This window comes from Falco biarmicus, chromosome 15 (assembly GCF_023638135.1).
Source record: "Falco biarmicus isolate bFalBia1 chromosome 15, bFalBia1.pri, whole genome shotgun sequence".
NCBI classification, from domain to species: Eukaryota; Metazoa; Chordata; class Aves; order Falconiformes; family Falconidae; genus Falco; species Falco biarmicus.
The window spans coordinates 1085092-1106451 of NC_079302.1; the positions used below are offsets into that span (position 1 = coordinate 1085092).

Here is a 21360-nt window from a genome sequence, read left to right on the forward strand (position 1 = left end):
CCCAGCCACAGCTTCGACAAACATCACACTTCTGGGTTAATACTAGTAAAGGATATCAGAGTAATACAAAAGAAATGAAGACAACATATACATTAAGATGGGGATCATATTTCTCTACTCTTTATCTTTTTCTTTTCCTTTCCTTTTTAAAGGTACAAAGAAGGATGGAACCAGCGGTAATTTACACGCTGATTAGCAAACAGTTGCCTCTTTTTGTGTTTGTTTTTCTTCTCTCTTTATTTTGGAGAGGGGTGTTGTCACCGCTGAAGTGATTAATCAATTATTTGGTAGCTCAGATCCTTCTCCACTGGCACTGATCAGGAAGAGAAGGTGGTGGTTGTGGGGGGGAGGAACACAGTGGGCTCTTTGTAGATCTTATACATGCACAACATATTAATTGGGGTCTTTATAAAGCTCCCTCAATAGACTGTTTCTTTCCTGGAAAAACAGCAGCTGGTTAGCCACCGTTGGCGACTCTTCAAATATCACTTTCGCTGGGGGCAGTTCTGTCGCTGTTTGTTGTTGTGCTTTATTTTCTTTCTCCACGGAGGGGGCTACGTGTGCGATGCTACCACTGCCCACCGCTTTCGAATGGCAGACAGACAGACAATCTCTTGAGCTGAATGCAGAGCTTTGCTTCAAAATGAAATGCTGCTTTATATTTAAATTCTCCTCCTTTCCCTCCCCCACTTTTCTTCTCCTCCAAGTCTTTGTCTTGGTTATGAATATTCAGATGAGCCGTGATGTGATTACACTGTACAATTACTTGTGTCCATGCTGGTGGCGAAGGCACTGAGGAAAGACAGAGCCAGATGAGCCTGGAGCTCATTTGGGGTTTGTTTTCCGTATTCTTCCCCCCATCTCTGTAGCGCTGCGGCACATGCAGATGTCGCTGTTGTTCTTTATAAAGCCCTAATGATATGCAAAAGCATAACGACCCCATTTGGGTGCATAGCATCAAAGAAATATTATGGGGGGGGGATCCTGACTGAAGGAATGTCCACATAAATTATTTTTATTTAAATGAGTTGAAGAGGTGGCGGTGAGGCAGAGGAAGTCACATGAATACATGCATAATGTTAATACCCAGAAAGGTTATCACCAAGGAGAAGAGGGTTTTTTGCACCGTGCTCGGGACGAACAGGCTCATTAGAGAATAGCACAGCCCACGGTGTGATTTACTTATTTATCATTACTCATTCTTAAGCCAGGGCACCAGGCAAGCTTGCCACCTGGAGACTCAAGAGCGCTGGGAGCTGGATGCCTGGACAATTCCCAGTTTTCATTCAGAAATCTCAGTGAAGTGTGTGGTAGGAGGGGGACAGGAGAAGAGGAACCAGAGGCAGAATGTGTTAAGTGCCACAGCTCGTTGGCAAAGAAGGGCTTCGACTGACTACATCCTTGAGGGTGGAGTGACAACACGGCAGCATGCTGGTGCTGAGGCGCTGGTTGGTACCAGGCTTGTATGCACTTCCCAAGGTACTGAGCTCTGATGCAGTGCCCAGCAGCTCCCTGCCATGCTGGCTCCCACTGCAGGACACCGGGACATGGGGCTCAGTGCAGCTGGGCCTGGGGCAGAGAAGCTCCTGGCCACTGTGCCATCAGGGAGACTGCCAGGGGGACGGAGAGCCAGGAGCTGGCCAGGTCCACCTGTACACATTTTTCTTAGAGCAGTGAACAGTACAAAAAAGATATTACAAGTACAAAAATTCCATGTGCATGTGGAAATAGAACTTCTTGGCTACTCTATTCTGCTAAGAGCGCTCTTCTGGGCCAGGGGTTTGCACCTACATGCATCAGCAAGGGCTGAACAAAGTAAGATCGAGTGGACCACCAGCGAACAGCCACACCCTAATTTCAGCTGTGTTAGACATCAGCTTTCGGAAGGTCTGTGCCTTGTGTGCTTGCCCTGCACTGGTCCTGAATGGCTCTGCCTTCACAGCTTCTTCAGCCTCCACCACACCCTCGGTCATGGGTAAGGTCAAAGCCGCAGCCAGACCTGGTCTCCAGGGAGGGAGCATCGCTCTCCTCCCTGCCCGAAAAGGGAGAGGCGAGACTATTGCAGATGGGACCTGTTGTGAGAGGAGCTCTCCTCTCCTCCCACGCTGTGGGCATGCACAGACTTTACCTGCAGCTCTAGAAATACTCCTAAGCAGATCCTCAGTTGTCCAAGTGGGGTGGCCCCGCTGCCTCTAAAGGCATGCCATTTGTCACAGACACCGAGGTGACATGAGAACCTGCCCAAAGGAGGCTGCAAACCTCTCTAAGCAGACAGTAGTAACCAGGTCTCCTTAGGCAGGCCCCATCACAGAGGGAGCACTGAGAGCCCCAGACAGGAGGATTATGCTCTAGTCTGTATCTCTCTAAGGACCGGTGTGCAGAGGATGCAGTGACCCATAGCAAAGAGGAAAGCTGCTGCCCGATGCTGCTTAAAGACTCCTAACCACAGGCCCATCTTGCCATCATCTGCCCCCAGTCCCTTCTGCATCTCAACAGATGCATCTCTGTCAAGCACATGCACACACCCTTCTGCAAAGGCACCCAGGAGACCGAGTAGACAGCAACAGACTGCCGGTTCTGATCAAAAATAGGACATCAGCACTGCCTCTGGGCAACAATCCTAAGCCCAGGCTCTCTCTGCTCACAGTTTCAAACAGCGTGCAAAAATTCAGGACACAAGGGATAACCCAATCATCAGCCTAACTCAGAAGTTAGATGTGAATATCCTGTCCATGACCACACAGCCCTCTTTAAGGCATGGCTAAGAGATATTGCCGCCCTGATGAAAAGGAACTTGTGCTAAAATCAACCCAGACCCAAGTGAGCAGCCCAAAGCCCTGTAAGAAACTGAGCAGCAGTGATCAGCTGGAGTGATCTCAGCAGATCACCTCCACCCCATCCACCCTAACCAATTGCTTCTTGACCCCAGAACAGTGGCACTGCTGGTGTGGACTTTGTGGAACAGCAACCCAGAAGGTGCTGCCCAACCCTGCCCTGTCCTTCTGGCCACAAGCCTCAAAACAGCTTAGTACAGACGCTGTCTGTCAAAGGCCAAACGGAGCCTGGGAATATGGAATAACTGAAACAAGCACAAACTGACTCCACAGAAGGGCCACACATGTGCCATGCCCTTGTCATCGTTCCAGGTATCAAATCCTTCCCCCGACTTGGTTTTGCCCTGGCAGCACAGCAGGGACCTCAATCCTGAACAGTGCCTTTGCACACCATGAGTCTTACTCATCAGGGAAGGGGTTACGAGGGCAGGAGCCTAAACACCAATCTGCCCTGGAGAGGAGGATGAGGACTGAAGAACAGGCTATGAAGCACAGAGGTGGTGGTGCAGTCTCACAGTCCCCCTTCTGTGCCTCCACTGGCAGGCAACCCTAAGTGCACAGCACAGCAGGGCTTGTGGGTCTCAGTGTAGCCAAGGCAGCCTTTCCACCCCAACCAGAGCTTGCTGCTAAACCTTAGGAGGGTTTCCTGACCAAGACGTGGAGCAGGCTGCAAAGCAGATCAATGGATCTAGCAGTGGCCTCACCTGGCTGACACTTCCTGCAGTCCTCAAGATTCCTACTCGCATCACATGCAGGAGAGCATCCAACATTACTGGAGGAAGGCCAAGGGAAGGAGAGGTTGGGAACTGCCAGAAGACTTCATGCAGCCTGCTGTCTGCTCCTGGGTAGGAGAAACCCCCAGGGAAGACAGAGTCAAGCAGCTTAGGACCAAAAGTCAGAGTCACTCTTTTTACAAGTGCTCCCAAAGAGGAGCTGGAAGGAGACTACAGCTTGGAAAATGAGCACAGAGTGTGCTATACATGCAACAGGTCCATGGGTGAGGCAGGGGAGGTGGTGATGCTGCAAGAGGCAGTGATGCTCATGCTACGATACCCATGCTGAAGGGCTGGGCACCCTGCTCTGCACAACACAATGTCCTCACACGGTTTCTGCAAAGGTGTTCTGGCCTGTGGAGGCTACTGCTGCTTTTTGACATGTACAGGTGTGAAATATTACCTCCAGTGTCCCAAGCATTTTCTTAAAAGAAGTCTGTGACCATTTGGAAGTGAATCTCCTCAAGGAGGCTTTAGGAAGGGAAAGCTCTTATAACACTACAGGAACCATTGCTCTGCTTGTCAATTTGACCAAATACCCTGAAGAAATTGCTATCTAGAAAAAGGAAATTCAAGCATTTATAGAACATATTGCTATTTAAAAAAACAAAATAATTGTTTTGCAAATAGTAACACTGCTGAAGAGGGGAAAGAAGTACATCAGTCATTTGATATTACATATAAGCAGTTTATTAAAGAATTAAATATTTATAGACTATAAAGCAAGCAGGGCGATGAGTTGCAAACAGCTTGCTGAGAAGTATGTTATAAACAATGAGTCTGTCAGTGACTAATAAAGTATGGAGAACACAAATGTTTTATAAAATCACCAAGCCAGCTATGAATCTCCAAAGCTGAGATGCTGCAGGACCCACCAAGGTTCCTGCTGCAATTTAAGCCTGGAGCCAATATGGGAGGGACAGTATCTGATGAGATATGTGGAGTGCAGACACATGCTGAGCACTCGTGGGAATGCACATGATTCAATGCCTTAGAGAGATTTAATTTTTCACATTATTTTAAACAGAGATCTATTAATAGGAAGTTCAGGAATTTTCAAAGAGTTCAAGGCACTTCCCTCATCAGTTTTCATGGCACCTACTCTTCCATTTCAAACAAAATTATAGTTTGTGATTCAGACTGAAATTCCTCTCTGCGAAGCCCTTTTCTTCCCTCCCTTAAAGAAAAGGCGTAGATACCCCAGACACCAGCTTCCCTGTTCTAAGCAATCCTCAGTGGCGACTCAAGGGCTCCAGCCTGACTCAAGGTTGGAGAAAAGCAGCTCCCTCCATCAGACACAGCACAATTACAAAGGACAACTAAGATTTTCAGAGACTGTACTAGAGGAACAAATACACTGTAGCCCATGAGGAGAGGAACACCTTTTTGCTTGCAGGCTTTGGGGGAAACCACAATTTACAATAAAAGTATGCATTTTTTCCTATGTGAAAAAGAAAGGTCTCATTTTTCAACAGAATACAGACATTCATCACAGTAATTTTTGGGGGGGGGTGCTGCTGTTTTATTACTAGCAGAGATGAAAGACTCTCCAGATTATTTTTTGTTTCTGTGAAGCCAACCCAAGGCCCAAAAATTACTTCTAATGTAAGATGAGCTGACACCTGTGGCCATGCCAAAGCTGATCCCTATAGCTGTCCCCACAATTACAAGTCTGGTGGGATGGCTGAAGCTCCCACATGGTCCACACATTCATGATTGTTTTGAATTCATTCTCTTTGCAAGCCAGCAGGACTCAGACCCACCTGAAAAATCCCAGTCGATCACAAATCCCATTCCTCAGACAGTCACTGCAGTGACCATCATCCTCCCAAGGCAGCAAGCCAAAGTCTTGTCTGCTGAGACAAGGACAGGAGGAAGAGCATAGCTGCTGCCTCCTTCCTCTCCTCAGTTAAGTCCCTATGAAGTGCCACCTTTAACTAACATAGGAATAAGCAGGCTAAGAACTGGGGTTGGTGAAGGCAGATTCCTTCAGGATATAGACAGAAACCTCATTTTGCCAGCTTACACAGGTGGTAGATTTTAATCCTCTGAAATGTTATTAAGACAAATACTTTTCTTACTGTTAAAATGCAGGAATTATTCAAGCTTATTTGCCATGGAAGAGTATATGAGGCTAAATTTTGGGTTAAAGAGCAACCCTTGTTGTCTTGTGTGGAAATGATTACAGTGTAGTTCAGACCTCACCAGACTTCAGGGCTGACACAGAAAGTATGTAGAAAAGCACAGTCCAACCAAATGCACAAAACCCATTAGTTCCAGATGAACTGTCTGAATGGTCCCTCTCTTGAGAGCCCAGGGCCCATTACCTCCGGGGGTGTCTCCAGGAAAGTGTGCCATGTCCCTGCCAGCGCTATAACCAGTCCAGTACTGCTCTTCCTGTGCTGGTGGAGCCACAGCTATCTGCACCAGCTGCACAAAGTGCTACTGAGCGCTGCAAGAATCCTTAAGCATGATGTCCAAACCAAGACAAGATCAGTTGAGCTTCACTGTTCTTTTTTCCATTACTACATTCTCCCTTCTTGCAGTCCAGCTCTCATGTCTCTCCATACCGCGAAATTTTTCACACACACCCCCCAATAGGTTTCTTTATGCCAGTGATTTTACCAAGTATTATTCTATCACCTTCCTTCCCTGCAATCCTAAAATCACAGAACATGCTGCAATGCACTTAGGGTTAACTTGTAGCAAGGGTCTTGCCTCCATTTCATAGTAGAGCTGTTTGCAGGATACAAAGGTCTGTCTGTTTTTGTTGCAGATTTCAGTACTGTGCTCATCTCCTATATCAGTCCCATGGGGCCATCAGGACACATCAATTCATGACATAACTCACTGACCCAGGATTTAACACACTTTTCAAGTATTCCTTCTTCGGTTCTTTGCTTCTTTGGTCTTTATTCCCTGTCTCCAAGCTCCCTTCAGCACTCATAACTCCCAATATCCTTCTGCATTACTGACTCTCTTCCTCCCACCCAGGCATTTTGGTGGGTTTTGTGGCTATTGCTTGAACAATAAGCACTGCTGAACCTGAAGCTCCTGTCCTTCCATCCTTATCTGCCACTGTCACACTTCAACATTGGCACGCGTTTCTAATGCTGACACCTATAGCCAATCTCATTGCTTACTTCTACTTGTCTGCTGTAGCTATGTCACTCTGGACTTGGCTGCAGCTTTTCCTGCTCCCTAGGTGTGGATGGAGTAACGCTGTTCTACTTTCAGACGAGCGTGATGGGCAGATTACTAGTACTTCTTTTGTAAGCTCTTTTCCCAGTCACATCCCTGCTTGAAGCCTCACTGGCACCTGCCTTAATTGCTGCAAAGTTACCAGTTCCCTTGTCCCCAAAGCATTCACCTTACCTTCTTCTTCAGGATGTGGAGGACATTCCCACTGAGTTTACCCCCTTACCCTACAGATCTGACAGGAACAATTCACACACCGATTCCCTTTCCTAAGTGTTTGAGAAGGTCCTTATGATGATGCAACACTATCTCAATAAACAAAGCATTACAACCTCACTAACAGGCAGAGAACATGCTGCCCAGCTCCAGCAAACAGGCTGGAAGATTTCTGCTTCTGAAGCTCTGCTTGTGCATGGGCAGTCCCATCAAGCAGATCTCCTTCATTGGAGATTACCTTTCCACAAACATGGAGACAAGCTTTGCTGTCAACATTTCAGGACAGATAGCACCCCAACTGAAGGGGCTCCTGCACTGGGAATAAGGTGTGCACAGCGCATCACTTCAGGACCTGACTTTTCAAGACTCCTTTCCATGTGCTGTCATACTTGCAAGACACATGCCCTGTACCACTAGGTGTCTGGCACATGGATGGACATGCCTCCATACCAGTGCTATCCAGAGCAAAGGCTGTGAGGTGCCATGTGCATTCATTCATCTGCCTCCTAAAGGCCCTAGGAAGAGGCAGAGAAGTCAGGGCAGTTGTGTGAATGTTCAGAGAGAACGCTGCAGAATCAGAATTATCTGTACATTTTATTATCAAATTCCCACTTGCTAGTATTATGACCTGCAGGATGGAGGGTGAGGAATTCCAGCTAAGTATGGATTAAACAGCTGTGTGCTCAAGTAAGCATCAGATATACAGGTTGAATCACAAAGAGGTGATATTTAAAGGTGTGGTTACTGCTACTCCAGTAAGCATTTTGCAGATGCTCTATATGATGCTAAGCATTAGTGAGTGATCTGCATCACTCAGACCAGGAGACCCTAGGAGTAAGGTAATGACAACTGCCATATGAACACAGCATCATGCTGAGCCTAGCCTATTTTGATCAGCACTCAGTGAACATGCTATTGCCTTTACAGGTATTCAGAAGGTTACATCTAAGTCACTGCAAATTTCCCAAGTACATCTTTCCTATCCACACAGACACGCAAAGCCTGTTTGTCATTCCTGGTCTGCAGCCAGGACTTCATCAATGGAACATGAGCTGTTTAGACTCGGTTAGAGACCAGCTGCTCCAAAGGCTGTGGAAGTGCAGAGCAAAACTGCCCTGGGAGGACAGTAAGAGGACAGTCAGCCTCTAAAATCTAAAACTTTCTCACATAGCTTCAAGCTTAGAAAGGCTATCTAGTCTAGAGCAGTAAAGTGCATACTCAACAGACCAGATGAATCACATTTCAATGAAATCAAGTACTTTGTTGTCCTGTATCTTACATAGCTAACTCACAATATGAACATATTTCAGAAGACAACAAATTGTCTCAAGGCGCACTGTCTCCCACTGAGCAGCTCTGAATGTACCTCACAGAAAGGAGATGCTATGCCTCACTAATTCAGGTTTTAAATACAGCAAATACACACTTGTGCTTCATATATTTTGTTATATATGTTCCCTATGTACATTAAGATGGGTTTATTTTACTTTAATGGACTCCTTTAAGGAATATTTGTCATCCCGGAAGCCTGCGAGTGCGGCTACTGCTTAACACACTACTTCTGCCTGCCCTGCCAGATATATGGTCACAGGATGCTCATGAAGCACCTGGCACGTGTCCCACAGAACCATTGCATCCCCCCAGAGCATGTGGGAGTGAGCACTCCGTTTGCTAACATGATGTATGTCTATCATGCTACCTGTTCACTTTAACACTGCAATCCTTGAGCACTGAAAATAGTTTAGAGTCCACCTTGCCATCCCTCCATCCCAAAGCAGCGAACACTGAGCATCCTGCACCCTTCATCAAACGCCACACTGTGGTTTTACCGTGGGTTTAATGTAATATACCTGGATAACTTCCAAGGAGGAGGAGGGGGATGTCCTGCCATCTCCCACATGACATTACCCCACATCAGCTCACAGCCAGACTGCCTCTCTGATCTGGCTCATGGTGCAGCTGAGAGAGCACCAGTGCCAGTACAACGGAGAGGCAGGAACAAATTCCAAGACAGGGAAGGGAAGATGGGAGGGATGGAACTCTCCCTTTTAGCATGGTCTGTTATCTAGGTTTAAACAGCTCCAGGAACTGCATCCCAAGTTTCTGAAGAAGGGATCTACAGCAAAGACCATGAATATTTAAATGTTTACACTGTGAGGACAGAAATGAGGTAACCTTAAAAATGCACGACTACAAGACAATCCTTTCCGCAACACCTGATTAGCCCCTGGATGGCATTGCTGCAAAGGCACTTGGGCTTTATGACATAAGATAGTTTGGGGTTTTTTTAATGAGAGAATTGGAAAGAACATTTGGCAGTGAACAAGCTGCCTTATCACTGCCTGCAGAGGAATTTTTCCGCATCTTGTTAAACAGGTCATGATTAAGCCAGCTCCTGATTTATCCTGATCCATCATTTTCCTATATTCATATTGTCTGAGAGTTCTCATCTTTGTGGAGGACTTTGAGAAACTCTGAGCAGAGCTTCAGGTAGTCATGCTTGGAACCAGAGCCCGAGCTGGTGCTAGGGAGTAGAGGGGTTCATGTGCAGTGGGACAGAGCTTTGGACTCCCAGCATAACAGAGAACTTATAAGACACTTTTCTAACAGGCAGTAACTCAATAAACATCCCCAAACTTGTCTTCTATAATAAACACAGTGTTATTATATAAAAGCTTCCAAATTGAAAATGATCAATGTGCTTTTAGGAGCTATCAAAGATCTATCACCTGTACTTACTGAAAGAAGAGACAGTTTTAGAAGCTACTGTTAAAGACGGCACTCTCCTCCCTTTTAAACCAAAGAAAAACATACAGGAAGAGAAGAGGAAGAGAGGGGGAAAAGAGAGTTCAGGTAACACAGCTTCAGACTCTTGACAAAGTCTCACCGAAATTATGCTATGGTTTGGCATGGCGTTGTCTCTCCTTGCCACTGTGGTTTTAACGGTTTCTATGACCAGATTTATGCCAGATTCATAAAATACAAAGCAAAGGAACATGAGGGATAAAGCAAACATTAAGTGAGAAGAAACGTCTAAAGCTTCAGCTGTCTCCACGTATTGAGTGTAGCTCCCTCTCCTTTTGGCTACAGCGAGACCAGTGGGACAGTAATATAGCAGGTAATGCAGGGTCTCCTCAACGACTAAAATGACAGTGCAATAACTGTTTTTCCTTCTTCTTACCTAGCTGCCAGAAAAAAAATTCCACTTGCCAGCTTCTCCCTGCAACATTTACATTTAAAGCCCTTCTTTGGAATTGGAATTATATTGATGCCTATTACAGAAATAATCAAACTCCCAAAATGCCTTTTACTACCCCAAATAATTCTTTAAACTTAAAATGCCCAGGTTTCCCTAATGTCTTTGATCTTGAGCCTTGGTTTGTTTTACAGGGAGTCCTACGTACAAGGTCAAGCTAGTAGTAGCTTGTGCTACTATCCCTTATCACAGCATAAAGGAAGGGGTTAGCACAATTAATGTCTCAGCTTACAGGGACCTAAACAGTCATTACAAGTTAGGGCAACGTGCATCAGACTACTCAAAGTCATGCCAAGGGCCACAAAACGCCAGTATCCTTGGTGCAAAACACACAGATCACAGAATGGTTTGGGTGGGAAGGGACCTTTAAAGGTCATCTAGCCCACCTCCCCTTGCCATGGGCAGGGACAAAGATGGCCCAAAGTTGGTCTCTCCCTGCCACCACCTTCTAAAAAGATGTCTCTGAGCTCCCAGAAAGAGATGTAATACAGAATCGCAGAATGATTGAGGGTGGAAAGGACCTCCAGAGGAATTTGTCTGTTTATGTTTGACCTTGTTCCTGAAGATGACAACCAAAATCCTGAAGATGAAAACCAAAAAGTGGTTCACAATATGAACACTTAACTGGGGAATGCACACATCTGCTAACACTTACCAATGGACTATAGCTTTAAAAAGAACCCCACAGGTCCACAGACTTCAGGATCAGGTTGCAGATTAAATAAAATTTAAGCCATTAATTCTTAAACACAGAAAACAGATTATTCCCTTCCTTGGCAGCAGCTTCTTCATGTTTGAAAGCTGTTGACATATCAGCCTCCTCTACTGCTATCATAAAATTTGCACCTAAGAGCCAACAGGAGAAGACAGAAAACAGTTTGGCATGCTGCCTTTTGTACTTTTGCTGATTCATCTTTTTAGAAGTATCACGTGAGCAACTGTTCTAGAAGCAATACCGCATCAGCACCAAAAGCTTTCCAAAGTCGATTCCTAGCCTCCATTTACTTTCATAAATAAATGCAGAGGGATCAAGTTGTTACCTTATTATCAAAGACCATGAAAGACTGGACCAAAATAGCACTTCCTATCTAGCAAAGGGCTCCCACAATTTCATTCATGCTTGTAGAAATAATCTGTTCTGTTTGTACAAACATGCTGTACACCTCTTGAGAGGTGAGACTGATTCCTAAAGAGTCCGATCCTTTGTGATTCGTAGTCAACAGTCGCTCTTGACCAAGAACAGGTCAGGTGGTAATCCCCTCTGCTCTGTCTGCAGCAAAAAAAGCAGCATAAGACACATCAAGAGTTTGCACTGAATTTCTGTGGCAAGTATGTAGCTATCTCCAGTAGGATAGCTACTTGTGATGTTGAGCACAGGTTTATATCTGAGAACGGAGGAAGCAGACTTGAGACCAGAGCGCAGCTATGTCTGGCTTGGTTTTGACAACTTGCAATAAAATATTTTCCTCCTGTATCACATAGCTAAGAAAACAGCACGTTGCCTTTGAAGACAGACAGTCTTGTACATCTGCTAGCAGTCAAAAGGCTTGGATCCTACTTTGAGCTCTGTTGTACGCTTTCTTTATGAGCTGGATCTATTACATAAGGGTTTAGGGAAGAAAGAACAAAGTAAAATTGGAGTATTTATCAGCTGCTTAATGGAAATACTTTGGGGTCCCGATTCTTCAGTATGTTTTAAGAATCCAAGGAAAGATGGAAGAAATTATAAATAAGCAATAAAACACACAATCATCATCAGGAAGAACAAATGACTAGCCAGTAGACAACAGGTGTCAGGAACTCAACAAGTGCAAGGAATCAGCAGAGATACAGTTTCCAAGATCCCAAACCTAACGGCTGTGATGCACTAGGGAGAATTTGCTGCTGAAAGCAGCTGCTTTCAGGGACCTTCCCTAGACAGCACCTCTCCTGCCACTGTTTGAGGGAGAATATGGGACTAGATGGACAAGGCAGGGCACTTCTTCTGTTTTTTCTGGGTTTAGAATTTACTAATATGGAAGAGCTGCTTGGAAGACTATCCTTCCTAAATTCTCATCAACTTCTTTATTTTTACAGTCAAACCACCATTATTCAAAACTGTGATTGGAAGGTGTAACTCCAAAATGGTAAGCCTAGAATTACATGAAGCTGCTCTTCTGTTAGTAGCATGACAGGCAAAATCCTCATTACTACCCAGTATCTCTCCTATGTCTACAGTTAGCATCTTCACTGGGAAAATATAAACATCTAAATTTACACAAACGCACACACCCCCCACCTTCCCTCCCCAGGTTTTAATTTTATAAAATACATACGTGTTCTTTGCCACTTTTTCTGCTGCTTTTTTTTCATAACAACTTTATTATGAGCGTGAGTAGACATATGTTGAAAAGTAGCAAGGTGCAGAAGGGATTTACATTCAGGTACAACCTATTAGGATACAGCCAGGGCAGAAGGCTGAACCGCAGTTTCAACATGTGCAGGTGAGGAAGAGGCTGCTTTTCAACAAACATGTTCATTTCATCCCCTGAAGGGAACCAGATTGTATTGAATATCCCAAACAAGTATGAAGAACTTGTCTAATGAACATAGCACAAAGCTTCCATGGGAAGCTGGAACACTGCAAAAGAGCGGCCAAGGTGCAATAGAACATTTAAAATGCTGAGGGAATGAAACGTGGTCCCAGAAACATCTCCTGGCTGGTGTCTCTGCTCTCTGTTGCTGCACACTCGCATGTACCTTCCCTCTTCTGGTGGCTGCTCGCTCCTAGTTCAGGGTAGAACTGAGAAAGCAAATTCTTTTCTTAATGTCCAGCAACACAAACAGCCAACAACGGAAATACCAACAAGGTCAGTATTACCAACAAGATTAGTATTAAAGCAGGATAGATGAATACTCAGGGCTCAGAAATTATGAAGACAGGCTGCTTGCATACAATACTACCCCTTCGCATAAGTCTCAATTATGTCCTCGAGTCCTGGGCCCTGTTCCCTGACTGTGCTAGACGGCTGGCAAGGAGCAAGCCCAGGCTGGGTGTTGGACTGCACGTTCTTCCCGTGGTGAGGTGGCAGTGAGCCAGGGCTTAGTTCAGAAAGGCACTGAGGCATCCTATCAGAAAGACTAGCCATTTCAAATAAGGAAAAACATGAATCTGCTAGGCAAGTCAGAAAAAAATAGTTACTAATAACTTCAAAATCCTGTCTAATAAATTTCTGCTGTAGGTAAAGTCAGAAGCATAAAAAACAAGCCAACCACTTACAAGTAAAAACAGATGAACCATGCCATACCTTTTCCCCCAAGTCAGACATCAGAAATGTCATAATCATATCCTACTCTGACCTTGCTAAATGATTATAAAATACTGAGGATATAAACATTTCTCCGTAGGCTCTCTTCTTTAAGTGCAATTCTCTGCAACTGAAAGTCCAGTCATCAACTTAATACATATATTACAAATATAATTCATCTTTGCTTGCTATCTCTTCCATCGCTCCTCTTGACACCTAAATTCTAAGTTAGATGTCATGCTCAAAGGGCTGTACAACTTTCCCAAATCTATTTAATTGCAGGATTCTTTCTGCAGAAGCTTTACTTTGTTGTCTTTGATTTCAGGTGCTGGTTGTAATGATTTCCGTCTCTCTAGCCTTCCCAGTTACTGCGCAGCCCCTGTTTCTCAGGCTGTCCACCCAGACTCCTCTGACCTGCCCGTGGTTCCAGGCCAGTGCGATGAATTTTGATTCCCTTCTGAAGCCTGCTCTGAGTCTCTGCTGGCTCCATCCCCCGGTCCCCAGGAGCCACCTAGAGCCAGCACGCCCCTTGTCCTGCGCCCCACAGGTCCCCGTGAGCAGGGTGCCCGAGGTCGGGTATCCGCACAGCCCAAGGGCTCCGGCTGCTGCCCTGGCAGCCCTCGGACCCTGTTCCGGAGCGATCCCGAAGCCAGCTGGCCCGGGCAGCGCTGCGAGCAGCATTACTGCAAGGACAGGCTGCAGGCGGTGCTGGCAGCCGCGGCGCAGCTGGGTCCCTCTCACAGGCGCTGGGGGTCTGCTCTTGCCCCTCAGCCTGGCTCCTCTGCCCACCTGCAGCCCGTCGGTGAGGACAGGACAGGGTCCGGACCAGCAGCGCCTGCCCCTGTCCCAGGCAGCGCCTCGTCCGGTTCCTGGCCCCTGGCTCGGCACCGTCTCACGCCGCTGGCCGGCAGACACCGCTGCGGTGGTCTCGCCTGCTGCTGCGCTCGGTGCCGCCCCAGCCCACCTGCCTCTTGCACAGAGCCTCAGCTCTGCCGGCCAGCATGTCCCCGAGGAGGCTGGCCTCCCTGCAGAGGCTGCCCACAGCACGCACAGCCTGCACCTCCCACGGCAGGGCTGCCTTGGGGTTCCCTTATCCAAATATTTTCAGCTTCTCATGATTTCTGTGCTATGGTTATGTTATATCACAAACTTTTCTGAACAGAAGCACTGCACACACCTGGAGTGCCCAGTAAGACCAGTGGGAGTTATGGTAAACACCACATTAAATCTGCACACTGCCTTCAGCCTGTCTGCCTTTGGAAAATTCCCTCTGCACGAAATTCTCACCATCCCCACTGATCATTGTTTTAATTTAAAGGGTTTTTTAAAGGATGTGATTTTAATGAGTGCAAGGCTCAGACTAGAAATACTGTATTTCTTTCTCCTGAATGATGAAGTAGGCACTTGGACTCTCTGCATTGATTTCTAATCTGCCATTTCATACTCTTGACAGTGAGCCCTGGAAACCAGGTTCACTCGGCTGTACCATGAGGGTTTCTGTAAATAAGAGTAGTGAGGCTGGCTGGGCCAAAAGGGAGGACCTGAATATCAGTCACAACCCCTTACTTAGCCAACAGCTCTTCAGCACAGCTGACTGGAGGAGGAGGAGGAGAACTAATAATATTAATGATGATGAAAGAAGACATGTACAGACTTTGATAAGAAGTTACTCAAAGTGAAGCTCTGCTCCTCGGGATGCATGCAGGTCCTGCCTTCCCAGGGAGAGCAGAATGACCAAGAGGCAGGAAATTAAAATGGCATGGATCTACTGGTCAGAAATGCAAATTCATGAAGACCACCACAAGTAGACTCATACTCAGATACACACCCGAGCATACATGGATTTTGTCTCATTCACCATGCGCACCAGAGCAAGCCTGTTCCTGCTTCCTAAGAGCCTGTCTTCCAGAAAACCTTCCAATACAGGCATGCTGCACTCACCAAACAGTGCAGCAATTATACTCCCTTCCATCAAACCTTGGTTTAGGTCTCTGATGAGGACCGCCTATAATTAAAGTGACAAAAATCTTCCTTTCCCAGATGCGAAGGAGACCTTTATTGTTTGTTGCTATAAGGCAAAGCCTGGATTTTTCATTTCAGGCACTTTTGTTTCAGAGATCAAGAAACATACGCTCCTTAAATAAAGACACTTCAGAGATTTAATTCCCGTGCATTCCGACAAGCCACATGACATGAACACATCAGCATGCACCAGCTATCTGGGTTTGGCTGTCTACAGAGCCATCAGTGCAGGTGCTCTCACCAGCTCTCAGCCACATTCATACCACCCACTACTATCATTTTTGTGGAGCCAGAAATATTCTTTAGATTCATTCACTGCTGTAAAGTCAGAGCTGTAAAGTCAGATCTTTTCCTCCTTTAAATGTGACTAGCTATTTACTCCCTAACAATTCTGCTTCAGAGCTGATTTAGCATTTTTATTGGAATGTGAAAGCTCTTAAAAGAAGAAAAAAATCTAATCAGGCAGAAGAGATAGAAAACTTGCTGAATTTTTTCTCCCCCCTTTGCACCCCTTCAATCCTATCAAAAGCACATCTTCCATTCATTGCTTCCCGATGTCATTATGACAAGCGGCTACAAATCAATAGCAGAAGCAAAGGCAGGCCTAGCCCGCACTCACCAAGTGATAAAGATTCACTCTCAACCCCGATTTGCTAATAGCACATAATAGCAGCCATTGGCGCCCCGCATTAAATCATACATTTCACTCTGCGTTTATTATGGGATTTTTAAAACTCCTCACCAAATTGGATTTTCTCGACGGTCTCTAATTTCCACATTTATCATTTAAAATTAAACTCCTCTGTGGGGAGGGGGTTGGGAAAAGGGGAAGGAAGAGAGAAGCCATGCAATTCTGTATTTTCCTCTTTCTTTTTTATGAAAATCCATAAATAATCTCAGGTATCATTGCCATCAGCCCTGAAGTTTTATATATATATAAAATACCAGAATTTCGGCTAGAATAGCTTTGGGACACAGCTTACCTTCATGCAGCCCTACTAAAGAAGAGGAAATTAAAGAGAAAGCCATAAGGAAGCAGGTTTTAAATAAGAAATCCAATAAACAAAATACTCAACAAAGTAAGGTGGTATGAAAAGCATTATGGAAAATTACTGTGGATTTCCTCAGCTGGAAAAGCTAAGTAGCAAGGAAAAGATGGAAAAAAAACACTTTTAAACACCCAACAAAACATACACAAATAAAACCTTATTATCTCTTTTCCGTTCACAGAAAATTAGTTTGACAAATAAAGCAAAAACTTAACAACAAACTCATCTTTTAAAGCAGTTTTTTCTTAGAACTAATTTCCTTGTGATCAGGACAAACAAAGAAAGGTGACATACCTGAAGCCATCGTTCATTGAAATTTGTTGTTTCACCCCATTCATCCTACAGGTGCCACCATGTGTAGGCTACTGAGCAGATAACGATGTTTAACAGCATCTGCAGGAGCATACGCAAGTTTTTAAGCCATCCTGCAACTGATTATAAACAGGCACAGGCATGGACGGCAAATGCTCTCTGAAAGACTCCTCAGGAGGAGGCAGGATGGTTCAGGTTGTGGTAGCCTGTGGCCATGCAGACAGTGCAGTCTAAGCACCCCAGTTACGAGGCTTGTTGCACGGCTCCACCAGACTGTTGGAAATGATCTCTTGCCCACTGGTACTGATAAACTGGGATTTTCATACTTCAGGTCAGTACAATCCTATGGTATTTCCTAGAGGAGTGCAGCTCCCAGTGATGTCCCAGATGCAGATGCAGACTGGCCACCGCTTTGATCGCTGTGAGCAGAGAATTGTGCCAAGTGTTGTGTTTGATTTAGCTGATACCCCAGCTAAAAGGAACCCCTTGTCAGAGGACCTTTGCCTAGGCAGCCGAACAAGAGAGTGATTTTGCAGCTGTACAGAAGGACAATGCCACTGGCTGGTTTTCAGACTTGGAGACTTAAGAGATCACCTGTCAACTGGTGCTTTGGTTCTGAAGCATAAAGCCAGTTTTCAGCTTCACGTGCAAGTAAGCCCATGTGCTGAACTCCAGAAAAGGAAAAATACAATTACCTACACACATCTGCTGCAGAGGAGCCAAAGGAAAACAGTACGAGAGAGATACAAGACCACCCTGATCTAGAGGGAGAACGAAGGGATGCTGACGTGCCTGCAATCAGAATGGACGCTACTGCTTACAGCTGCTGTGCAATAGGTGTAGGGAGCACACACGCGGTGAGGAACCTTGACAGGCAGACCCTCAGAGAACTTCCTGCTTTATGGGTGGATACTAATGATACATCCTATGATCTGAGTGACCAGAGGTCTGTGTCAGAAGAGAAGTGATCAGGAAACACTCTCTACCTCCGCCCTGGTCCACTCCCAGTATGAGACATTTGTTCAGGGAAGACGTGTGACGGTTACTGCTCTTACACCAAGCAGAGCTCTGCTCAGCTCAGGGGCATCAAGGCCCAGATTCCTCCATCTGACTTAGCCTTGAAAGAAGCGTCCAGATCCCAGGCTATTTGAAGCACTATACATTAAGACATGAATTTGAGTCTAATGTGAACAAAGGCCAGTGACTTCTGAAACAGAAGGTGATGTGGTAACGACATGGTGAATTAAGCTTTCACTGCTTGTGATTTCCAACCATGAGATGTGAACTCAATCAGCCCTCTGTCTAACATCCAATTAGTACAATCACCTCAATTCACAAACTACTAAGCAGTTTAGCCAAGACTCTGCTTAAAAGGACTTGGAAGGTTTTTTGTTCTGGTAAGTTTTACCTTCACTAAAAAGCCCTTAGAGATAAAATTCCTCATGAAGTCTTGCCAGTTCAGCGGCTACACATCAACCGTACCACAGGCAACACTCCCAACAGCTTCTGGCCTTTTTGCAGCTGCATCAATGTCATTCTGAATATCAGATGAATGCAGGGGCAACTTATGTTTTATGCTAAAATTATCTTTCCTTAAAACTTACAGCAAAAGTCACAGAATTCCAGAGTCTGTTTGAACTGTTATCTGTTACCCTAAGCATCTGCAGCACTAGCAAAGGCTGGCAAATGTAAACGCTACTGAGAACTAGCCACCTTTCGCAAAGCAAAAGAACATCCTAGCATGTTCTTCTCCTCCTTGAAAGTGCTGGTAACTTTCAAGAAATACAATGGTTATTGTACACTGAACCTGAGCGTTGGCCACCACTTGATTTAATGAGTCACAAACTGGACCTCTGGTATCTTCACAGGAAGCAATGTATGTTCCTCCATCTACAGCCAAAACATGAATCTGGACAACACAAAACTGAGTCACCACTTTCTTTCACTAGATACACCTTCTAAAGTTAGAACATCAGCAAGAGTTAATCTGGAAACAGAGCAGGGGGAAAGAATGTAATATTTTAAGTTACAAGCATTTTTTTACTTCAGTTGTTCCATATAGTAAAGGGCAAAGCCTCAGCAAAGACAGATGTCTCACTTCACCGCAATTTTAAGGATGTACTGGGGTCCCATTTCTTTTTCTTCCCCCATCCACTTTTGCTGTGGCCTCACCAATTCTGTTTGAGGCTTTCTGCTACCATTTTTTACTTCTTGGTTTCTCTCCTACGTTTGGGCACATGAGCAGTCCCCAGGTGCTGGTCTCTTTGGGAGACAGCTGTGAATACATACCTTTCCAATACCTCCCACCTATAGCTGCACTGTTTCGCACTGCTCCAGAATCTGAAACATCCTGTGGTTTATTGATCCACCTAACCACACTTTGCCACTGATCTTAATCTTTTGCATTCTTCCTGACTAGTGCATCAAAATGGGAAGTATGTGACACATTACTCTCCAACTGACCTGCAAGGTTTTCATACCACACAGTCAAAATTCCCTGACAGTCACCATCTCTCTGCCAGTTGCAACTGATGGAAAAGTATCCTGGACTCAGTATCATGAATTATGAGAGTAATTCTGCAGATCTTGAATGGTGACAATGAGGGTGGCGAGGCACCGGCACAGGCTGCCCAGAGCAGCTGTGGATGCCTCATACCTGGCAGTGTTCAAGGCCAGGTTGGATGGGGCTTGGAGCAACCTGGTCCAGTGGAAGATGTCCCTGCCTGTGACAGAAGGGCTGGATTAGATGATCTCTAAGGTCCCTTCCAACCCAAACCATTCTGTGACTTTGGAAAATGGTTGCTTCCACCCTGCCCCAAAAGAGATCTACTTCTTGTAGTGGGGAATCATCCTACAAGGAACAGCGAGTTATCTGTGAACGCCTCATGTAAGGAGGTGTTCTTGAAATGGACAGAAAGGTCTACAGGATACCCTGGAATAAAAACTATTCAGAAAAGATTTCTTAAAAGCAATGCCACAGAAACAGATTCAACAGTTCTGATAGTAAGGAAATCACATCCTGGATTAGCATTTTTGTTATATAAGAATATAACAATATGTAAGAATATATAAGAATATAACAATGAGAAGATCTCATTCCTCTGTTATAATCGTCAAGACTTGGGTATTCATCTACAGAAAACGCATCTATTTCTGCATGTGTAAACAAAAGCATGGATGTGCTCCTCTTTCAGCTTGAAAGGGATGGTTGTTTAACTCTACATGACCCAGCTTTGCACAGATTTCTGCAGCTCCTGCTGGAGTAAGCTTTGATCACTAAGACCTTTTCTCTGCAGGAATTGTTTTCCCCATGAAACTTCCCAAACTACAGTCTGTACAACATGTTGTTTTAAGGTCATTTAGTTCAGACACTTCACATTTAAAAATCATCATATGTACTATAGTATTTCCTGCATGCTTTGGGGTAATATATCAAAACAGATCAAGCTTTTAAATGAACTACCTGTGTAAACAAACAAACAAACAAATAAATAAAAAATCCAGCCCAAAGATTAATACCAATTATTTGCTACTGCAGAAAATTACCAAACTAGTCACAGCTACCACGGGACAGCAAAAGATCTATGTCCAAGCCCTGTACTGCTGTGTTTGTACATCCCAGATAAGCACTCTGAACATCAGGCTGCACAGGGATGTCTTGCACTCTTTCCTGTTGGCACTAAGGCACTTCATAAAAGAAAGTGAATAATCACTGGGCTGATGTTATAGCCCAAGGGTCAAAGTAGTACCTGGAACATAAAGCAGCCAAGTTCAAGCCACTACTCCAATGAGCAATGAATGACTTACAGAAAAGACACAGCTGCAACTGAGCAGACTGCAGAGGCTCGTTCCAGGAAAGCCAGTACCCCAGACAGCCGCAGTGCTCGCTTGGGATGTGCAAGGCAGTGGCATCAGCCCTGGCTGTGAATTGGGCAGGCACAGTTGCTGGCATCCCACTGGGGAGGCAAGCCAAGGCAACACATCCATTCTTTCAAACCTTCTTTGCATTATGTTCCTGCTGCCTCTTTCTCCATCCAGCTGCTGCGTCTTTCTTCATCTCCCACTTTCCAAAAGAAACGCAGCCCCTCCGCTCCTTAGGTGTACACATTTGGGCACTCCATCAGGTGCTTTCAAAGCCCGTATAGGCTGTGTCCACAGGCACAACCACCCAGCAGCCTGGTATCAGCAGAGTTTTTGTTCAGACTTTGGGTCCTGGAAACATACAGGAAATGCCAGACTGTTGTGTAGACACACAGATTAATTTGTAGCTTTACAACAGAAAAAAATAAACCACCTTGCAACTAAAAATACCAGAATCTTAATGGTTTCAAATCCAAAAGGCAAACAGCCTTTTAAAAAACCTCATGATTTAAAAGAGCTTAGGGTCAGCAAAAATGTAAGATGACAAAAGCT

General features: G+C 45.1%; 1 long non-coding RNA gene across 1 annotated transcript in view; it reads right to left on the bottom strand.

Annotated features, from left to right (window-relative positions):
- The window catches only part of LOC130159272 (uncharacterized), a 124348-nt gene that overhangs the window by 48808 nt on the left and 54180 nt on the right, over nucleotides 1-21360 (bottom strand). The gene's annotated exons all lie outside the window — the stretch shown is intronic.